Here is a 9,665-nt window from a genome sequence, read left to right on the forward strand (position 1 = left end):
TCCTGTTAATCTCAGAGTCAAATAACTGCTCTGTTTCAGCTTTGACATCTAAGCAATCAAATTCCTGTGTGAGTAGGGCCTTATGTTTTCTAATATCAGCCTCTATATTGATGCTCCAACCCCTAGCAAACCTTCTAAACCTCCTGGCTTTCTCCTGCCAAATATCTATAGCTTTTTTCTTCTTGACAGGAACTAACCAGTTTTTGATAGCTAAATCTCTAAATTCTGCCTTCAACAGCCACCATTTTTCAAATTTGAAACTGGTGGGTTTGGGGGGGGCTACTCAACCCAGAATCCCATAACAGTGGTGTGTGGTCACTCCCAATCCTAGGAAGGGCTTGGGAGCTACCCAAAGGAAATAAAGCATAAAAATCAGTAGTACAGAAGATTCTATCAATGGTAGACATAACCAAGTTCTGTTGGTTATTAGCCCATGTAAATTTTCTGCCTGACATTTTAATTTCTAAAAGACTCCAGATCTCTATCCAGGCATTAAATTTATCACTCCAGTGGTGATTGATGTTGCCATTGCTCTTGTCTTTTTGGTATCTAACTAGATTAAAGCCCCCCCCCAATCAGGGTAGGCAGATGATCACCAATGAACAAGCTATGTAGTTCTGAAATGAAATCATTCTTTCGACCCTTTGTCATTCTCCCATTAGGGGTTGGCAGCCCCAGGTATTTCTCTTCAAAACCTGCAACAGTTACATTCAGAACCTCCCGAACATCCTCCTGTGCATCAACTGGGCACATTTCTCCAAACATAATGGAGCATTTATCAAAGTTAAGAAGTAGGACTCTTATATGACCTCTTGTATAATGTGGGAGTAGATACATGATGTAACCTATTCCAACATAATAGCACAGGCATGCAGGGGGAGCCGGCGGCGTGTGCCGGCGACTGGGCTACGGTATTTTAGCGTTGGCATCGGGAAGAGCGTCCATAGTCAGGCCTCGACATTGTTGCCATGTTGGTGATCCTCATTAACAATTCTTGGTCGTGGCTTGTGTGATTGCTTGTGCTTTGGTGGATCGACTATGTGCCTCGGATTATTATAACATTAAGGTCAGACCACAACCTCCTTCCTAAAAATAAGAATTAAGCACATCCCTAACAAAGAAGAGGTTGTTGATGGCAAAAGGAATGCAACCTCAAAAATTATGGCAACATGCTTGCTTGCAAAATTATTTCATTAGGAGTGTAGGCCTTCGATTTTCCTGGTGCTGCTAGTTCTTTCGATTTCTTTTCCATCTTAGTCTCAGCTTTGGCAAATTTGATATAAATTTGCAAAATGAACAAATGGTGTTAGAACCAATAGATCTCAAGTGTGACAGGAGAATCAAAATTGCATCCTTTTTCCCTAGAAAATAGAATGGCATATACATGCCCCACACTTTACAACATATCGGCACGGCTCGCACTCTTGGTAGAGTGGAAAACAAGGGAAAAAAATGTTGTGTAAGCTACTAGTACGGGTACTCCACAATCGCTCGTCTGCGAGAACCGGCGACATCGCTCCTAGGATGGTCCTAGTGCCTTCAGCTTCTGCATTTACAGATTCAACGAGTGAGTACAGTTTATCATTATGTGCGCCAGGAGTTTATTCTATGTTCTGGAAGCCGTGAGTTAGCATTCTGGATATTTGTTCATGTAGCTCTATTTGTATTGAGCCGTAGGATTTGGTGAAAAGGTTGTAGAACTATGAGACATTATAGGACTACACAGAAAAGGCTTACCGAAATAAACTGTGGAGGATTATCGATGCTAGAGGACCCGAGGACGATTTCTCTCTTCAACTTCATGGTTAGCTTGTGCGCCACCCTTAGCTACTCCATTGAAATATAAGATCGATGAGAACATAGAATTTACGTAGTATGAATGAGAGTTAATAAATTATCTAAAGGACATACTTCAGATCGGGTTGCTCCACCAATCATGAAGACAAATATTCGGTTCCCTAGCCTCTTGAAATCACCTGATGCATGTCTCAACACGGAAGAGTCGCTGCAAATCAAATATATGGTCATGATAAGGAAGCAGCTAGATCATGTGGAAACGATCAGAGCAAATAAAATATGTGATCGCTTCGAAAATTTTGTACATCCCAAGGGTTCAGATGGGAAGCTATCTTCAGTGAATACCTTGATTGACTATCATCAGAGTTACGGCCCTTAGCCCACTGTGGTGTGCGCCGTGATCTCCTGGACATGGGCTGTGGATTTTGTGCTGGTTTTGGCGCCGATGCACCTTCCGCGGTCCCTTGAGAAGTAGAACTTGATTCACTTAAAGATGGGTATTCGTTTAGAGGTAATTCACCTTTGCTCAGTTTCTCGACCAGCTCCTATTGGAAAACCATGGAACTTCAGTCATTTACTATTTTGAATCACAAATGGACATAACAACACTCGTATCCAACAACCATTCTATCAAAATTAGTTGTACTACATTTGTCTAGTTCAATTTGTTCTGGGACTTATTTGATCAAGAGAATGACGACTACATCTTAAAGGCCACTTAAATTTGGAACTATGTTTATTTTGCTTCTAGCAAATGTTAATCGCGACATCACATGAGATATTTATTGACTGCATAAAGCACATGGAATAAAATAGATAAGAAGATATTTCATTAAAGGGAACTTTACTAGTAGTATATTACTATCACGTGCCTCTATAAGTGGGAAAAAACGTGATAACGCCCAACCTTCCTCACCATCCTGCCGCTCTGTCCGAACACCAGTATTTTTTTTCTGGTGTGGAAATTAAAACCATGTCAGTTCAAGGGAACAAGCTATAAATTTTAGCTGAAACCATGACTTCACCTTTTGGGCATCAAATTTGAGAGAGAAACCGCCAGCCCGTGCATCCTTTTTTGCATCTGAACTAACCAAATATCTTAAGCTGTTTATGGCCTTCATATCATCTGATGGAAGTTTCGCTAGCTGCAAAGTCGATAAATTAGCTCACCATATCACGCAGACATGAATAACAAAAAATTTCTCAAGTTGGCTGATTGGTTTTTCCGTACGTAGCAAGAAAAAAGATGGCTTAAAGATGGGTTAGGTGAAGCCATCTTATAAGTCACTTCTCACTAGTGAGTACTATGCTTTGATGCTTCTAACTAACAAAATAAGAGGTTTACTTCCTATGTTTTTATGTACCTTCTGCATAATTTTTGCACCTTACCTAATGTTTGCCTTGGACCTACCTAAGTGGGTGATCAAAGCTATAGATAAGAGAAGAAGGGGGTTTCTATGGAAAAGTCGTGATCAAGTTAATGGAGGTAATTTTCTTGTTTCATGGGAGCGTGTTCGGCGACCCCTCTAGTACTGTGGTGGGGGTGCTTGGCCGTGTATTTAGTTAGTGTTACAGGGAGTTACTTCTGGTGCTTCATCCCTCCACGAGCTACTCGTCAGCTCAGTTATCCCTCGCGGGGTATGTTTGGTAGAGTTTCTTTTGTTCACGGCGAGTCTGTAATTCATCATCTCTGCGAGTTGCCCTGCTGGTCTCTCATTGTTCATTTTTTCCTTCTTAATGAAATGACACACAACTCTCCTTCGTAGTTCGAGACTACTACACTCATAAGCCATAACTCCAGCAATGCAAAATTTAACGTGAAGTACCTGCATCAACTTGTCCCCTTTGTCACCTTCAAACTTGTCGGGACATACAATTGCATATATAATCAACAATCTCAATTTGTTTTCTTCACTCAAATTCTGGGCAATAGAACAAACATGTCATACCAAGCATAACACTGTACTGATAAAGTCAAGCATAACGCCTTACAAACCTGCTTTGACCTGAGCATATTGATCACCTCCTTTGCTCCTGCATCTCCAAAAACCAGATCCTGCTCCAACTGCCCAAGGTCACGAAGCCCGTACTCCCTGATGCACCTGTTGATTTTTCCTGCAATCTGAGCAAGAGCAGAAGAGCTCAAAAAAAAGTAGTAGAACTTTTATCGCTTTGAAGTTAGAAATCAGGCCTATTAAAGGAATATTTTATTGAATATACTACACAGTAGAACTAAGAACCTTATTCGAGTGGCCCATTTAACTTGCATTCACCAGAGTATCGTATTTTAACTATAATAATATAACATCTCATTTCACATTTTCATAGTCATTTCTTTAAGTAAAGAAAATAGTAAATTATGCGTTGTAAAGATAAAAAAATAGAAAAACATAACAATTGCAAGGAAAATTATACGTAAACAAGCACTTACATCTATATGGAGGGTCAATTTATCAACTTGCTCACCGTACTGTGGCAAAGCTTGAACAATCCTTTGCAGATCTGTGGTTGAGATTTCACCACCATCTCTAATTGAGGATGGAAATGTAAGCATGTACACTTTTTAAAATTAATTATGCATATGTTAGGCCATACATTCACCAGAAAAAAATATTCTACTAATCAGCATTTGATATACCTCTATGTCAAAATACAAACTATAAGTTACATAGTTTTTCATCTCAGAGGATTTCTGTACTAGTCTTCAGGATTCCAAATAAAATCAGTTGCTCAGACAAGAATGGTATATCATAGTAAGATATACATCAAAATATGGCAGTTCAACAACTAACTATGCTGAAGATAAATAACCAACGCAATGGACACACAAAAGGTAAGTTATAGCATGATTGCATCAGCAATCTAGAAATGTAGAATATAATGGTAATTTTCCAAATAAATAACAATCTAGAATGGTAAAAAAACACCAATGCACAAGCATCTGCTACCATACCATAGTGCACTCCACTCTATGTTAAAACATTTACAGTTTTATTTCTTATAGAGCAAAGAAATATCAAGCACCTTGAATGAAGTTGTGCTGCTTTATTCTTTGATACAAAGGTATTCATCTTCTCATACAACCTCTCACTGGCCTGGCATTCAAGTTAGTGTTATAAAGCATAGACCAAATATAGCTCAACAATCTTAAATACCAACAAGACTCACATCAGCTATGTGAGTATGGCGAAGCTCTATCCAGAGAGGATCTTGATCCTCCAATAAAGCTTCCTTCTTTTCAGGTTCTGAATCCCCTTTTGATACCTTCCAACAGAAAAGTAAATCAAAGAATAGGGAAAGTGAAGATAATATGTGTCTAGTACATAATGTTATATCAAAAAGTACCTCATATATGTATTTGTTGCCATCCATTTCGAGTAGATCATGGCACATTGCATCATAGGTCCATTCATGAATAACAGGTGCTATCTTCACAATCATATTAAATTGTTGTAAGTTACATGAAACAATTCTTTGATGTACTTACAAAATAAACAAATACATAATCCCTTCCAATGAAAAATGTAAATTATGCTTTAGCACCTGATCTATAGGTCTGTCCAGAATAAGCAATTCACATGTCTCCTTCTGGGGAAATTCTGGAATTGTGGACTTATATTTTGACACGATTTCCCAAGTAGCGTTAGCCAGCCATTTTGGAACCATGTCAAATTTTGGTGCTGTTGATGGGTTTGCACTTTTAGGTGCTCGATACCGCACGGTAGGAAATTCCTGTAAGCACTAGATTAGCTTCTGTGTTTGCAAACGATGTTATAGTCCATTGACCACACAAGACAAAACAAGGATAAAGATCAAGAAGACTCCATTGATAGCTAGAATAGGAGATGTTCAAAACTGTAGCCTGTAGGTCACCGGTAAATAGTGTGATAGTCTATATAGTAAAATGGTCAGTTGTCAAATATCCGGTCACAGGAAGACGTTTTAAGAGACTAATTAACAATAATCAAGCCCTGGTATTCCAGTTGAGATATTTGTTTTGTGAAGTTTATAAACACAACCATGTCATTTCTTTATCACTTTTGTGTGGGCTCGAGAGGAGGGATATCCAGGTTGGGTATTTTGTGACCTGGGAAAATGGGAGTGCAAAATTGAAAAAAAAACATGAAGTGCCACCAACTTCTTTCAAACATTGAGCACATATCAGAAGTTACACGGTCCCACTAGTAATCGTGTCAATATCATCAACAATAATCACTATATGTGTTGCACTAAAAAATATAAGTTGGAAAGGTATCGATGGATGCTGAAATTAAGCAGTTTTCTAATGATTTTGGACCGAGTTACCTTTTATGAAATGCCGCAGTAACTTAAGAACCCAACATACGAATATATAAGTTGTTCTACTAATTAGCACAGAGTGCATTAATAGATCAATGCAAATGAAGTTCCTTGACATACCTTCAACGATGCAAATGTGGTAGCTATGCGGCAAGCCATAGTGGTTATGGTGTCGTTGAATTTTTTTGAATTATGGTCATTTGCACCATATAAGTCGGTCAGTGCCATGTCATGGTCAGTTACAAACCCCTACAGATATGCCGCCCATTATAATCAAAACTAATGTTTCTAACATCAAGTAACGAATTAGACACCAAATATGAAATTAGAAAAAAAATAGTCAGAATGGCATGCAAATACAAGTCCATTCAACATATCCAGCAGACCTCATTTGTAATGCTTTCAACTTCAAATGAATTTACGAATATTCCCACCAAGCTATCAAACATTCGATTCAAGGATGGACCAGCTAAATTACCCTTCAGTGTGTGAATTCATTCAATATTAAATTTATATGTTGACCTAGAGCTACTCCTTAATATGGCCACTGCCTATATTACAATTGACTCGAACTTCTATACTTGACAAGAACAAAGGAAAAACATAACAATGTCTTAGGCAGCAATCAACCATAGAAAGCAATGAGGTCATATAGAACGAAGCTTATGGGTACCTGCATGTCAATAGCAAAAAACTCCAAATTCATCTGCAATTAATAGAACCACAACATTAGAAACCCTATTGCCAAAGAATATAACATCCAAAGGTATTAAAACATTAACCTCTCTTAGTGCACCAATGCGTGGTATCACACTGCTGTCGTTCTTAATGTAAGTCACCAGCTCCTTGGGAATTGGTGAGCTGAAGAAGATGTATGCCCTAAAAGTTGAAAGTAAAACCTTTAACGTGTATGTCGAAGTCTGTTTCATATGAAGCTTCTGCAAATGACATTCCAGCTGTGAATTGAAATCTTGGCTCAACATACTTCCTGTACAGTGGACATCTCCCAGACATGTCGGATAGAAGCATTATGACACTGCAGATCACCAAGCTTTCATATCAGAGGATTATCTAAGGAGAATATACATCTGTCATGAACTAGCAAAAGAGCTCCCAAAATAAGGAAGATGGACCAGCAAAAACTTACTCCCTCTGATCCATAATATAAGAGCGATTTTAACACTAGTGTAGTGTAAAAAAAATACTCTTATATTATGGGACGGAGGGAGTAGTATTAAACAAGGTAGGAATGCAGTCCTATGATTTTGGGTTGGGATGGTTATAAATCTTGAAACATCAGAATCACTAGAAAAATCAAATAATGGACCAAAACTACAAGTATATGTATTTGCAATTATGATGTGGTGCTTACAGAAAGAGAAAGTTAGAAAGTCATTACTTTTCTTTCAGTGGTTGTACAAAGTAGATCACATCCATTGAAGGCATCGGCTCCCTTCGCTTGAACAAATCTTCCACCACTGCCGGATAGGACGACAGTCAGGTCACTTAACTAGCTTACTTGGCCATAATGCCAATCAAGCAGATTTATGGGAGTAATGTTGGCCGAATTGAGGACCTCCTAAAGGGTACCCTTGAAATAAAACAACATTGTGTCCACCGGACACGAATTATCTGAGTTCGAGCTCATACGTGTGCTCGGTGTACAGTAAAATCGGGAAAAATGACAAAAAGTTCTGAATTTTTTCTGAAGCAAACATGACATTTGATTTGTTTGCCACGTCTTCCACAAATGTCATTCAATGATGAAACTTTCCAAGCATTCAAAACATTTGTCAAAGTTTGCCACAAAATAACTTCAGCATTTTATTTATTTTCCATTTGTTACGGATTTTACTGTTCATACCGAGCTCATATGAGATGAGAGTTGAGAAGGGCACTTTAATCCACCACCTTATGCTTTCTGCTAAACGATCATATATCCAGGTTTGGGCAACTTACACGAAACCCCTGCATCGGTGATTTCTGCCATCTTGCAAGCATAACCCATGATCCTCACCGTAAATTTATCCATGATAAGAACCTGCACAGAAGGCGTGCTAAACGATGTTACGCTCTATTCTTTTTGCCTGACAGGTAATTATAACCCTGTAATAACTGATTAAGAGGAGCTTAAACTGATCTTCAGATCCCCAAACAGTTGCCAATATCATCAGATTACTCGGGAAGAATCGCACAAACATCTTGTTGAATAATGAAACGTCAGCGTTATGAGCAGTTTAGAGAGGATCATTGAGTGTATCCCTGTTGGAACTGAGGATGTACCTTCCACGCGCTCTTGTTCTCCTTGTCCTTGTCCGGCTTCAGCATGTCCTTGAGTATCCCTGTGGAGAAAGCCATTAATGGCGCGAGAAGGAAGGAGAGGGCACAGCACAGGAGAGAGGCGCTGGGTGCGTACGGTCGCGGCAGATGTTGCGGAAGATCCTGGGGTCCTCGCCCACGCCGTTGAAGTCCGCCCCCGACATCGACATCTTGCCGCCGCAGCCAACTCGATCCTAACGACGACCTCCGTCAGCGCCGCGGCCACGACCTCCCTCGCCCGTCACCCGCACGTCGCCCTCTCCTGCTCCTCTTGCCCCCGCGCACACGCATGCTGCATGCAGCTTATATCCTGATTTAGCCGGCCGGGAATGTCGATGAGCGCGCAGGGTGCGCGCGTGTGGGGCCTGCAGGATGAACCGGACCGCGCTTCCCACGGGGAGAAGGAGAGGCCATGGGTGGATGGAGGCCACAGTGCGGGGGTGGCACACGAATCGTACCCCATGCGAGTCGATGACGCTGGGATCCATGGGAGTCGCACGGTCGCACCCCATGGGGCGGTAGGGCGCTAAGCGATGGGAGAAAAATAATTAGAAAACGTGCATATCGATCACTAGGGCGCTTACATAATTATTCTAGGTTTAAGTTTTTTTTTTTTTTTGCGGGAGCACGCTAGGCGCCGGTCGCCACGCAACCGCCCAATGCAATTGTAGACAGCCGTTGCATTTAGCCCGTGCATCATCTTCTTTCTCCCCCATGATTCTTCGTTTGTTCTCCCACGTGCTGCCGCATACGCAACTCGTTACCGCCCGACGACCCCAGACCCAATGACCTCGCCGTGGTGACCATGGCGGCATGGCGCTTGTCTCGCTGGCCGCACACGCAATGGTGACCATAGCGCTCATCTCAATGGCTGCGCTCGCTGTAGTGACTGTTGTTCTCATCTTGCTGGCTGGGCTCACCTGGTGATCGTCGCGCTCCCTGCGCTCACCTGGGTCCAGCAAAAAAACGAGTTGCGGTTGCGGCTCCCCGACTATACGGTTGTAGCATCGTGTGGTCATCGTCATGCCATGTTGGTCGATGTTGGAGCCTGCCGCAAGCCAGTTCTAGCTCGCCAGAAGTCATGAAGAATGGATGTAGCAAAAACGGTTGACGGTAGTAGCAAAAATCCGACACGGCTAAGTCGCTAATGGATGTAGAAAAGAAAATCTCCAGTGCTAGCAAAACAAAAATCACAATAAAAAAATGTTGCCGGCATCGTGGGGTCGTAGCTAACCATGAATGATTGTAGC

The 9,665-nt window shown here is 41.1% G+C and overlaps 1 pseudogene; it reads right to left on the reverse strand.

Annotated features, from left to right (window-relative positions):
* Positions 1-1,238: 1,238 nt before the first annotated feature.
* Positions 1,239-8,878, reverse strand: LOC123059723 (probable protein transport Sec1b; annotated as a pseudogene).
* Positions 8,879-9,665: the final 787 nt, after the last annotated feature.

This window comes from Triticum aestivum, chromosome 3A (genome assembly GCF_018294505.1).
Source record: "Triticum aestivum cultivar Chinese Spring chromosome 3A, IWGSC CS RefSeq v2.1, whole genome shotgun sequence".
NCBI classification, from domain to species: Eukaryota; Viridiplantae; Streptophyta; class Magnoliopsida; order Poales; family Poaceae; genus Triticum; species Triticum aestivum.